Genomic DNA, 11,294 nt, shown 5'->3' with positions numbered 1-11,294 from the left:
GGTGCTGCAGCTGGAGCCCGGCAGCAGCGCGCGGGGAGGGGCCGCTGCGCGCATCTGGGGCGCCCCCGGCGCTGGGGCGCGCAGGGCCCGGAGGGGCGGTCGCGTGTGGGTGCGCGCAGCGCCCCCCTAAGGGACTCGCCTTTGTGGCGGCCAGGCCCGGGATCCACCTGCTGATCGCGGCCTCGGCCTCTTGGGGCCCCCGCGGTTGCCTGCTCTGGTCTGGGATCCGCGTTATTCGTTTCCTGCAGGGGCCCAGGAGGCCTGGGTCTGGGTTGACCACCTGACCTGAGAGGCCCCAAGCGCCCTCTCCCCTTGCCTTCAGGATTCCCAAATGACAATCCAAAGAACATCCCATAAATTCAGGCTCCAGTGCTGAGGAACCTGCTGGATTGGGGTCACCTGGGAGGAACACCTGAGCCCTATAGAGATTGCAGACCTTTAGCAGCAGGGCCGGGCTCAAGGGGGAGATGTTTGTGGACCTGTTCCTGGCCCGTGGCCCTCCATGCCCCCGCCTGGCACAGCAGCAGCTCTTCCAGGGCAGGCTGGGGACTTTGGGCCTGGGGTCCTTTGGGCCTGGAATGTCACGAGGACCCCAGACCCCCAAGATAGCTCTTGCTTCTTAGCAAAGGCCACAGAGGTTGAGGAACTAGGCATTTTGAAGGTGGTGTGGACAGTGCTCGCAGGAAGTCCAGCATGGTCTGGGAATTCCTACAAGAAACAAGAAAAATATTAACTTCCTAAGCAAGTTAAAATCAACCCTATCAACTTCAAGTATCAATTTAACATGAATAATTAAAGACGTGAAACTTGAAAGAAATAGTGAGGAGGAAAGAGAGAGAGGCAGGGAGGAGGGAGGACGGGAAAAAAGGATAAAAAGCCAGTAATTTAGCAGTTAGCGCATAAGGATAATTTTTATTTTTTTTTTAGAAGAAGCTGTTTCTTACCAAGAATAATGCATGTGAAGGGCTGGCGCCCCCTCTAGCAATCTTTGGGTTTGGTTAAATTAGTCCAGGCCAGAAGAGCTGGAAAACTAAACTGAATTCTAATTCACGACTGCTGATCACAGAGCCCCCAAATCCAAAGCAGTGATCCCAACGCTGCTAATTTAATAGAATTGTTAGGGGGAAAAGGCTGTCCTAAAGCTAATTCCATACAGGCTTTGTGGACTCCACCCCCACCCCAGGCCAAAGCCAAAGACACTGGGAACTCCACATCCCATCACCACCCAAGGGAAGGTGGCTGGGACCTGAGGGTGGGGTGAAGCAGCCAGGTGGGTATAAAGCCAGACACGTGGGCTTGGAGGGGTCCCCCATTTTGACTCTCCGCCAGCTCGCAGTGTCCGGCCAGCTCTGAGAGTGCCTTTGGGTTTCCAGGTCGGCGGATCGGGTAGGACGCATTAAAGACTTTATTTCCCTATTTTCTCCCTGAGTTGTACATGTTCCTTATTTCCTTTTCCCTTGTAAATAAACCTTTTATGAACCTTTTGTGTGTGCCTGTAGTGGAGTATTCATAAGTCCCTTTTAAGCACGCGGGTGAGGACCCACAGCCAGGCAACCCATTCAATATCGGGGCTGCCCTATAAAGGCAGGATTTACAGATAATTACCAGGGCTCTGTCTCCAAGGGTCTCGAAAATGCTTTATTTACATGCCCTATACTTCCTCCCCCACCCCACCCCCAACCTGTAGGAGGCTTCTGCTTGCTACAGATCTCTTAGCTTGCTTAATAAGATGAATGATCTCTCGGGCCCTGGTCTGAATGGAAAAAGTTCATCAACAGCAGAAGTCTGAACAATACAGATTTCTTCTGTCAGCTGATCTCCCTTTTTCTCCCTTCATTGGCAAATCACCATTCTTTCATTCTGCAATATAATAACCTGCTGGAGCAAGTCCCTTTGTCTGTTTAGCCCTGAAGATTGCTGAAGGTCCCTCCAGCAGGACCTCACAGTTCTAGCTGTATTCCAGTGTGGGGAAAAGCATGAACCTAGAAGAAATGTTAGCTAAATCTGTATTTTGCCTTTGTTTTCACATAACACTTTTGCACGTAAAATCTCCTTGGAGTCTCACACGTCTAGAAGGATGGGCTTCAGCTGCCTTTTGCAGAGTGGGAAACTGGCAGCTTGGGGACCTTATTTGGACAGGGCCAATTAGCGAGTGATTGGAGGAGGCTGGCCTCAAAGTTGCGAAACACAAGCCATCTTCCTACTTCTGAGCATAGCACCAAGGAAGTTTTGGTAGGAGAAGAGCAATTGCTTTCAACATTACTGTCCTTTTCAAGAGGGGGTTTCCACATTCGTCTCCTCTTTAATAACTAAGACGACCTTGGGGAGAGCCTTTTCTCCCTGTTTCCACTTCCACCAGCTTACTGTGCACATCCCCATCAGGCAGAGAACCACTTATTTTCTAGAAACGCCCTTTATAGATCAACAAGCCATCCCACCACTGTTTCTGACTCACCTGATCCTGCCTCCAGAGGCAAGTCACGTTCCACTCCCAAGGTGTTCCATGACACCCTTTTCATTTCAGTCCTATTGAAAGAAACATAAAAAAAACATTTCAGATCTTCAGAAAGGGTCTTAGCACTGCTCCTTTAAAGTTGGGTCTTTCTCTAAACCACACCAAAATGCTATGTCTAGGTACTTCTGGCAGCCTTCAGGGGTGCTTTTAAGGGTAAAAGTTATTGACAGCAGTTGAGCACTATTTTAAGAAGTTAAGGGGGGCAATATGGCACAGGAGCAGGAGTTGCAAACTTTTGATGGGAAAGAGTGATGGCAAGAATCCCTGGCGGGTTGTATTACAGATTCTTGGATTTGCTTATGGAATTAAGAAAAAGGACAACATGGCTGGGGCTGGGGTGCAGAAGTCCTGGATGTGAGAGAGATCCCTTCAAGTACTGGTGACTGAAAAAGGAGGCCTTTTCCCTGCAAAAGTTGGTTTCCCCTCCTCTTGAGAGAAGGTTCTGGATGGAACCTTGGAGATCAGATATTCCTTTCATTTCATAGCGAAGAAAGTGAGCCCAGGATCATGGCAGAACAGTTGTGCACCTTTTCTAAATCCCAGAGCAGAGCAGGGGAGAAGCAGTTCTTCTGCAAGGGAGAGAGGGACAGATTCAGTCTCTCTAGTCTATCTGCCCCTTCCCCTATCAGTTCTTCTTAAGCTCCTACCTGGCCAGGTTGGCCAGAGAGCCAGCATTTACACAGAGAGTCAGCATTTACAGACCCCAGCCCTGCCAAGTATGGATGGCTTCGAGGAGGATTTGACACACCATGGAGGTTTGGCCCAGCCATTGTGAATAGTCAGCAGATGTGTGCAAAATACGATGCGAGACAGGGTTTTGAGCCAAGAATGCTAGCACTTTGAGTAAGTACTTGCTGAATTGAATAAACACACCACTGCAATTAAGGATTTAGAATATGAGTTGGAGCTGACCCCAAGTTAGTATTTTCCATAGGAAGCAAAAATTGAGATCAATGAGCTAGGGATCTGGAAGGACAGAAGTCTCTGGCCCAGCTGGTACTGATGCTAGCTCACATGGCAACCATCTTAAACATGTATCTTTACCCTTTACGATTTCCTAGGAGCGCCCCAAAATCACTTAGTTGCCACTTACTTCACGAAAACCAACTCTTCACATCATTCCAGAGCTTTTCCCAATCAAATGTCTATTTTATCCTTCTCCACCACACACATGATCTCCTCCTGCTTCAAAAGCACAGTTTTAGGCACTGCATCGACGGTCAGACATAAATAATTCTGACCCCCATTGCCTTCCCTCCCAGACTTTACTTTCTATTCGTCTCTGAATTCCCCTTTCAAGCTCTTTGTTACTTTTCTAAATATATTTTCTTCTGTTAATGATTGTTGAAACCCTCAAGTTTTGCCTCTGAAAATTTAGAAGAGTCAGCATTTACTAGGTACTGTCCTGGGGCGAATATCAACCACACAATCAACAGTCTTTACTTCAGTATCCCTTTAACACACTGCTGCTTAAATAATCTGCTTTTATTAATAGCTGTCTTGGAGACAGTCTTTCAAGGGTTGACCTTCACAGATATAACACCTCTCACCACGTCACTGATATGTCTTTGCACACCTTTCTATTCCACCAGACTTTTGTAAATGAACAAAACCACTTTCTGATGGTTTTGTAGCTTTCACTCTATTGAAAGGGGCATCTGCACAGGCCCTGAACCCAGTTTTAGTGCAAAGGCATCTACGAGAAAGCGTTGTTCTCAGTGCTAAAGGATTCTTTAGTTGTTTACTTTGTGTTTCACATGGGACTCTGCAATTAAGAGTCAGGTTTCTGCCTTCTTTTTTTTTTTTTTTTTTTTTTTTAAGATTTATTTATTTATATATACAAGCACTGGGTACAGTAAGAAGCCCAGGAGGGTGAAAGAATTCACCAGAGCCAGAGCAGGGAGCAGAGCAGGCAGAAGGACCGAAGTACACTGCTGAGGGGAGCAGCGGGCGGCAGGAGAGGTCTGCGCACCATGTGGGACCCTCTCTCAGTGGCTGGGGATCAAACCGGTGTTGCCAGAGGCTGTGGGCAGCTTCGCAACCCAGCGCTCAACCGCTGCGCCACTGGGGAGGCCCAGGTTTCTGCCTTCTTTTCTAGCATTTCTCCCCACACACTTCTATTCCCCCTCATCCCAATTCAGAACACGATTAAATGTGACAATATCCTGCCATGTCAAATTTCACCATTTGTTTTCTACACATCAACAGTCACTGGAGCATTGCAAGCAAAATCAAAGGGCAATGAAGACAGGCTCGGGGCAGAAAAATATTCACAGCAGAGCCCCATCTGCACCGGGCAGTAGAGACGTGGCTCAGGCAGACTCACAGCCCAGGAGGACCGGCCTGGAGTAGGGAAGAGATGGCAGCAGGTAGCTGTCCTATGGCCCTTCTTGTTCTCAGGACATACAGCTAGGCCCGCTAAGTCAGGTGTGCTATCCCTGGAGTTGACACGTGTGCTATTCTTGGCCTTTCAAACTTCCGTGGAAAAACAATTGAGAGAGTTCTGTGGCCATCAGTTGTACTGAGAACAATGCTTTCTCATAGATGCCTTTGCACTAAAACTGGGTTCAGGGCCTGTGCAGATGCCCCTTTCAACAGAGTGAAAGCTACAAAACCATCAGAAAGTGGTTTTGTTCATTTACAAAAGTCTGGTGGAATAGAAAGGTGTGCAAAAACATATCAGTGACGCGGTGAGAGGTGCTATATCTATGAAGGTCAACTCTTGAAAGATTTCCCTGGCTGGATTCTGAAAGATAGACAGGAGGTCATTAAGTGGAGCCAGTGTGTGTGTGTGCCTGTGTGTGTGTGTGTGGGGGGAGCGGTTGTGAGCAAAAGCAGCAACATGGCCAAGCCTTCATGTCATGGACATTTCAGCTCTTTGGAGGACTGACCAGCAGCTAAAAATGACCAGAATATGGGCTGTTCGAGTGAGTGGCAGAGAGAAGCAGGGTCCAGATTGTGGAGGACTTGGATGCTGTTTGAAGGGTTTGGACTTTATCCTGTGGGCCATAGGGAGACACCACAGGGTTTTAAGCAGGGACGTGGCACGGTCAGCTCTGTGCTTTGGAAAGATTCTGCTGGCAGTCCCAGAACTGTGGGATAAGACTTCACAATCAGTGCATTTATTAAAACTCTTTGGATTGTGTGATTGAATTCAGAAACTCAGCACAACTTTATCTTCCTATAAATCTTTAAGGTGGTGTACTTATCTTATTTTCTTCCTTTTTTGTGCATATACATGCATATCTTAATCCCTATTGTAAGTCCAATTATCCACTATTTCCCCCAGAGGCTTACAAATTACTAGATATGATGAAAAATTGGGGTTTGCCATAGTTTTTTTTTTTTTTTTAACCATAATTTTAACAATCTCTTTGCATACAACTCTCTGACCCCAGAACCTAATTTGATTTGCTGGGAAGGTGCAGACATTTTACCCAGTTACCCAGTTTTCCTAATATTTTCTGCTAAACTAAATTCCAAATAGACCCAGTATTTTGCTGTTTTCATTTCTCCCAGAGACCAATTCTTGATGCAATTCTACAATGAGAGAAAAGGAGATACCTGCCCCCCAATCTTACATCTATCGTCTGGGACTCTAGAGAATAAAAAGAATGGATGAAGAGTCCAAATTAATGAACCATTTGGCTTTAGCTGTCTAGATAGCTCAAGTAAAAGATGTCTCTGTGTCAATAAATCTCAGTTCTTTTTTTTGAACAGTCTCTCAATTTGATATTAACATCTGGTAGTGGACATGGCAGAAGAGGTACTATGGTGATGGGAGTGGTGGTAAGGAGAGTGGTGGTGGCCATGGAGGCACCGGTAGGGGGAGGGGTGATGTTGGCACTGGAGGTGCTGGTAGGAGGTGATCATGGGGATGGTAGTGTTGGAAACAGAGGCGTTGGTAGGAGGATATGGTCAGCAGGGAGGAGGTGGTAGTGACGGTAATGGAGGTATTGGTAGAGGTGATGGTGGTGGGAAGAGGAGAAGCTAGTGGTGGTGTTGGTGATAGAGATATTGGTAGAAGGTAATGATGGTGGTGGAGAGGTAGAGGTGGTGTTAGTAATGGAGGTGTTGGTAGGAGGTGATGGTGGTGGGAGGAGGAATTGGTCGTGGTTGTAATAGAGGTATTGGCTGAAGGTAATGACGATGGGAAGATGGTAGTGATGGTGTTGGTACTGGAGGTGGTGGTAGGAAGAGGTGGGAAGGACCTAGCAGTTGTGAGGTGCTGGGGGGGGGTTGGTGCACCCAAACAGTTGATCAGGGAACCTGTTCCCAATCAAACATGCCCTTCAAGCAACAGCATTTCCTTATCACAGGAAGCTCTTGATGCTCTTTCATCAGTCACTGCATCACTGGGCTGCTGAGAGAGCTAAGATATTGCTTGCCACGTAGAAACTGTTCAAAGGGTATAAAGAATTATTTTATCTTGATTTCAAATTTCTACTCAGCTAGGAGAAATGAAGGCCAGGGAAGAGGGCATCCCTGAAAATCTGCCAGAGGGGAAGGGCATGGGAGCAGAATCTGCCTCATGAGGGCTTTCCTCTCATTCCACCAACCTCCTTTGTCCAACAAAAGGCTTGTCTCCACATGCACAGGCAGTGTGTGTGGGGACCGGGGCACAGGAGGGTCTGGGCAGAGACCTGTCAACTCTGCACCTGTCTGAACTGGGCTGGTTGTCACAAGCCAGAGGAACACAGTGTTGCAGGCCACGAGTTCCCCTCAGAATAAGAAGCTGGGGTCTCCATGTACTGGGCTGCAGGCTCAAGCAGCACAAGCTCCTTGGGAAAAAGAAAGCATTGTCTCCAAATGCAATTTAAAACCTTTTCTTTTTTTTCCCCATTTTATTTCTAAAAAAAAAAAAAAAAGGAAGAGAAGAAGAAGAAAGATACCATCTGCTAATGCAATCGCTAATTAGGGAGGGAGAGTTCTTACGGCTTCCTAAGAACAGACCCAGAAGATGGCTGGATTTCAGGACGCCAGCCCTGTTCCAGGAAGAAGTGGCCTGTCCGCCAGGCTTGGGCTGCAGGCCTGAGATGCAGGGAGGGAGCGGGCGAGGCCAGGGACCTGCTTCCCTCTCCTGCCTCTAATCTCATAAACCAGAAATTCAATGTATTCTCTCCCCCTCTCATTGTCCATAAAGGAGAAAACAAAGCCGATGTTAAAGTTTTGAATTAAGGGACAGTTGCCATCCGGGTAATTGAATTCTGCTTAAGCAGGACACCTGGTTCACATCACCGGCCTCTGGCAGGTACGGAAGTGTCAGCCGAGGCCCTGCACCGACTTCTAAACACAGGCTCCCCATGCATGCACAGTGCAGAAACCTTAATTTCCAAACAGCAAGCGCTGTTTTATATCAGGTTACCTCCAGGAGCACTGGCTTGAGGCTGCAGACCTGTGGAATGATAGCCGTGATGCCGGCCGCCTTCACTCCTAGCCACTGGCTGCCTGAATAAAACAGAATGTAAAGTCAGTTCCCTTTGGCTTCCTGTTTGGACATGTGTCATGGACGTCTGCATGACTTAGAACACCTTGCCCGCCCAACAGATTCGGGAGGCTGAGCATCTCCAGCTCCTCAAACATGGGCGAGAGAGGAGGGATGTCAAGGATGAGATGGATGCCAGGCCCTGCCACTGCCTGCAGCTTTCCAGATGCCAGGCCCTGCCACCCGCCCCCGGAAAGGAGGCACCATCAGGCATGAATGGAGCAGCAATTATTCCCGGCCTCAGGAGCCCCGCACCAAGGAAAGGAAGCAGGGCCTCTGCATGCGGGCCCAGCAGGGCTGGTCAGGTAAAGCCCATTCCCTGCACAGGCGGAGCAGGTAGCAAGCAGATGGTTGGTGAGAACAAGACGCGGGAAGAAACAGAACTGCTGGGAACTTGGGTGGTCCTAAGCGAATCCTGGTGCTTCCTGTTTCTCGTGTATCTGAAATGTCTCGGAAGAGCTGGGCACAGCTAGGTCTGCTCAGGCAGCGTGTTGTTCTGCAGAGGGGCGCCACACCTTGGGAACAAATCTCACTTAGGGGCAGTTTGGGTTTTACAAAGGATCCTGAGCTAGTGGGATGAGAATCTACACCAGAGGTGACCCGCCTGACCTCTTTCACAGAGTGGGGTTGGGCCCCAGAGGGCGCCTGCTGAATGTCAAAGGGAGATCCTGGCTCCCCCCACGCCACGCTGCCTCCCAGCCTTAGGACCGCTGGAGAAGAATCAGCTCTGAGAACAGAAATGTTTTGCTTCTAAACAGAAAAAAAATGAGGGTTATCCAAAGCATGTAATTTAATGGACCAGCTCTTTTAAAATAGAATTTTCCATGATGCCTTGGGTACTCATATAGGTTCATCCTAAAAATCTCACTCAACCTCTTTTCTCTAGGGAGCTGCATCTGGTATCTCTCTCTCTCTCTCTCTCTTTCTTGTTACATTTGAGAGCCTTGAAGGAAACTTTTTCACAATGGTGTTATGGTAAAATTTAATTAAACTCTCTCGCAGGGTCCCTGGGCTCAGAAAGAGCCCCTCCATTTCTGGCCTCTTCTCTTTGCAGTGACAGCCCCTGGTCCTATCTCACCCCGCCTGGGGCTGCACAGGTGCTGGCTGACCTGGCTCAGCCCCACTTTGCCATCCAGTATCCTGAGCTTCTCCTGCCTCTGCCAGTTGGTGAGAAGAATCCTGGAGAGAATGTGAGGGGTGGTGCTTGGGGGCCAGGCCTGGGGGGTGCCACTGGGGGAGTTTCGAGCAGATAATGGAGATAGGAGTGGGAGTTGGGGGCGGCCACAGCAGTGTCCAGCAGCCAGGCCCAACTCCCCACAGGCTCACGTCTGCTCCCCTGGCCTCAGATCTCTTTTCTTAATGCAATAAAGGGGCATTTGCCTACATTTGAAAAGGTGCCATACAATTCTTTGACCCACAATATCCTGTCCTGAAGTGGTTCAGTTCACCAATTTCCTCTTCAAAACCAGTTTCTGTCTGATAGGGCCATTTTGATATCGATCTAGAATCACTGATATTTTAGAGCCTCTGAGGCATTACCGTCTCTTTCCTCTTTCCTGCCAAATGGACAGTGTCTCAAATCTCCTGTTCCTTCGCCCACTCCTGTTTCTCTCTCTGCGCCTCCACCCCCTCCATCCACAGCTCTGCTTTTACACAGAGCACTTCTCTGGCGTCTCTGAGAACCCCAATTAGAGCAGGCTCCATCTTCCCCCACCTGGATCCCACAATTGGATCCATGCGCAATGTGTGGAAAATCTGACCCCATGCTTTGGAACAGAGGGGTGCTGGGGACGCAGTGGTCTGGAGGGGCTCGGGGCCAATGCTGCAGGCTTAGCAGCAAGACCACCCTCTCCCAGCACGGGTATTGGAGATGTCTTTGGCCACCAAATGCTTTTTCAAGTCTGCCACAGCCCACTGATAATAAAAGGGTGGATTTTTGCAGGAGAATTGTAATTTTTCCTTGGGTGCTGCCCACAACCTCTAACATCAAGAAAACAAGTTTGGTGAAATAATGACATTTTCTCTTTGGGCTGGGAATGAGAGGCGGGTACCCATCATCTGTGAACCAAAACAGGAGTCCAGTCTTCCAGCCTCTGGCAATTTCCTCCTGTATCCGGTGGAAGGCTGCCCCCCAACTTCTCCCCACTCCCCAAAACTTTTTTGTTTCCAGTATCTTCACCTGTTCATTGTCCCTCTGCCCTAAGGTCCTAGCTGCTTTCTATACTTGCTCCTTCGAGTCATCTCCTACTTTTTAAAATAGTTTCCCACTTTTTCCTTAGCTTTTTCTAGTTAACACATTTAAATAGTTATTTTCCCTGTTAAATCACTGCTTTGGTCTCCCTCTTCTTGCTGAGCCCTGATGATAAAAGGAACTAAATAAATGTAGGAATGAATACTATTCAAGGATTGAAAGACTCAGTATTGCAAAAACAGTCATTTCCCCTAAATTGAACTATAGATTTAAGAAAACAGAGATCTTCTAAGTGCTTCTTTGGAGGCTATTGGACAAATATATTCAACAATAGTTGATTGTTGCTTCAGTCCATTTCTGGAAACCACATGGAAAAGCCTAAATCTGAGCTTACCCATGGGATCTGTGTTATAATTGGATGTTGCATTCTTATCCAAAGACTTGGCATCAAATAAATCATAGATACTAAATATGTCATCAAGGCACAGATTCGAAGTTCAAATTAGCGATTGTCAATCCTGGGTAGCACCAAAATTATCAAAGGAGGTAAAATAAAAATGTCCATGCCTGGGTCCTCCGCTGGAGACCCATTGAAGTGAAATCTATATAGCTGAATCCTGATTTTTTTTTTTTTAAATCAAGAGCCATAGCCAAAAGAAAGAAATAGCTGCCATTTGGCTTTTCCAAAAATCAAAAGAACGATTTGAAGCTAAATCGCAAGATTCACTTTCTCCAAATGGAAATGTAGAGGTTCCACTTTGTAAATGAGTCACCCCACGTGGCAATTCTTATTGCAAACACCATCCACCTAGCCTGAATCTGAACTAGTGCCCTCCAGGTTCAATGTTCTAAGGCTGAGGTTAGTGAGTTAATGAGTATTGAGAAAGATTCCAGAACATGTGTGATAGCTCCCCGTTGGGAATTTGACTAGGAGTCTTTAGCAAAGAGTCGACATAGTCCCTGTACATAAAGAGTGTTCACGGAAAGAACAGCCCCATGATTCTGACGTCAGGCTTCCGGCAATTTAAAACATGGAAATGTTGCCCTTTGCTGACAATGGCATTTGTATCTGAAAGGATCTCAACCAGACAGATCCAATTATT

The sequence above is a fragment of the Talpa occidentalis genome, unplaced genomic scaffold, assembly GCF_014898055.3.
Source record: "Talpa occidentalis isolate TD23 unplaced genomic scaffold, MPIMG_talOcc4v2.1 talOcc4.9, whole genome shotgun sequence".
NCBI lineage: Eukaryota > Metazoa > Chordata > Mammalia > Eulipotyphla > Talpidae > Talpa > Talpa occidentalis.
Note: the sequence above shows the minus strand (reverse complement) of the source record.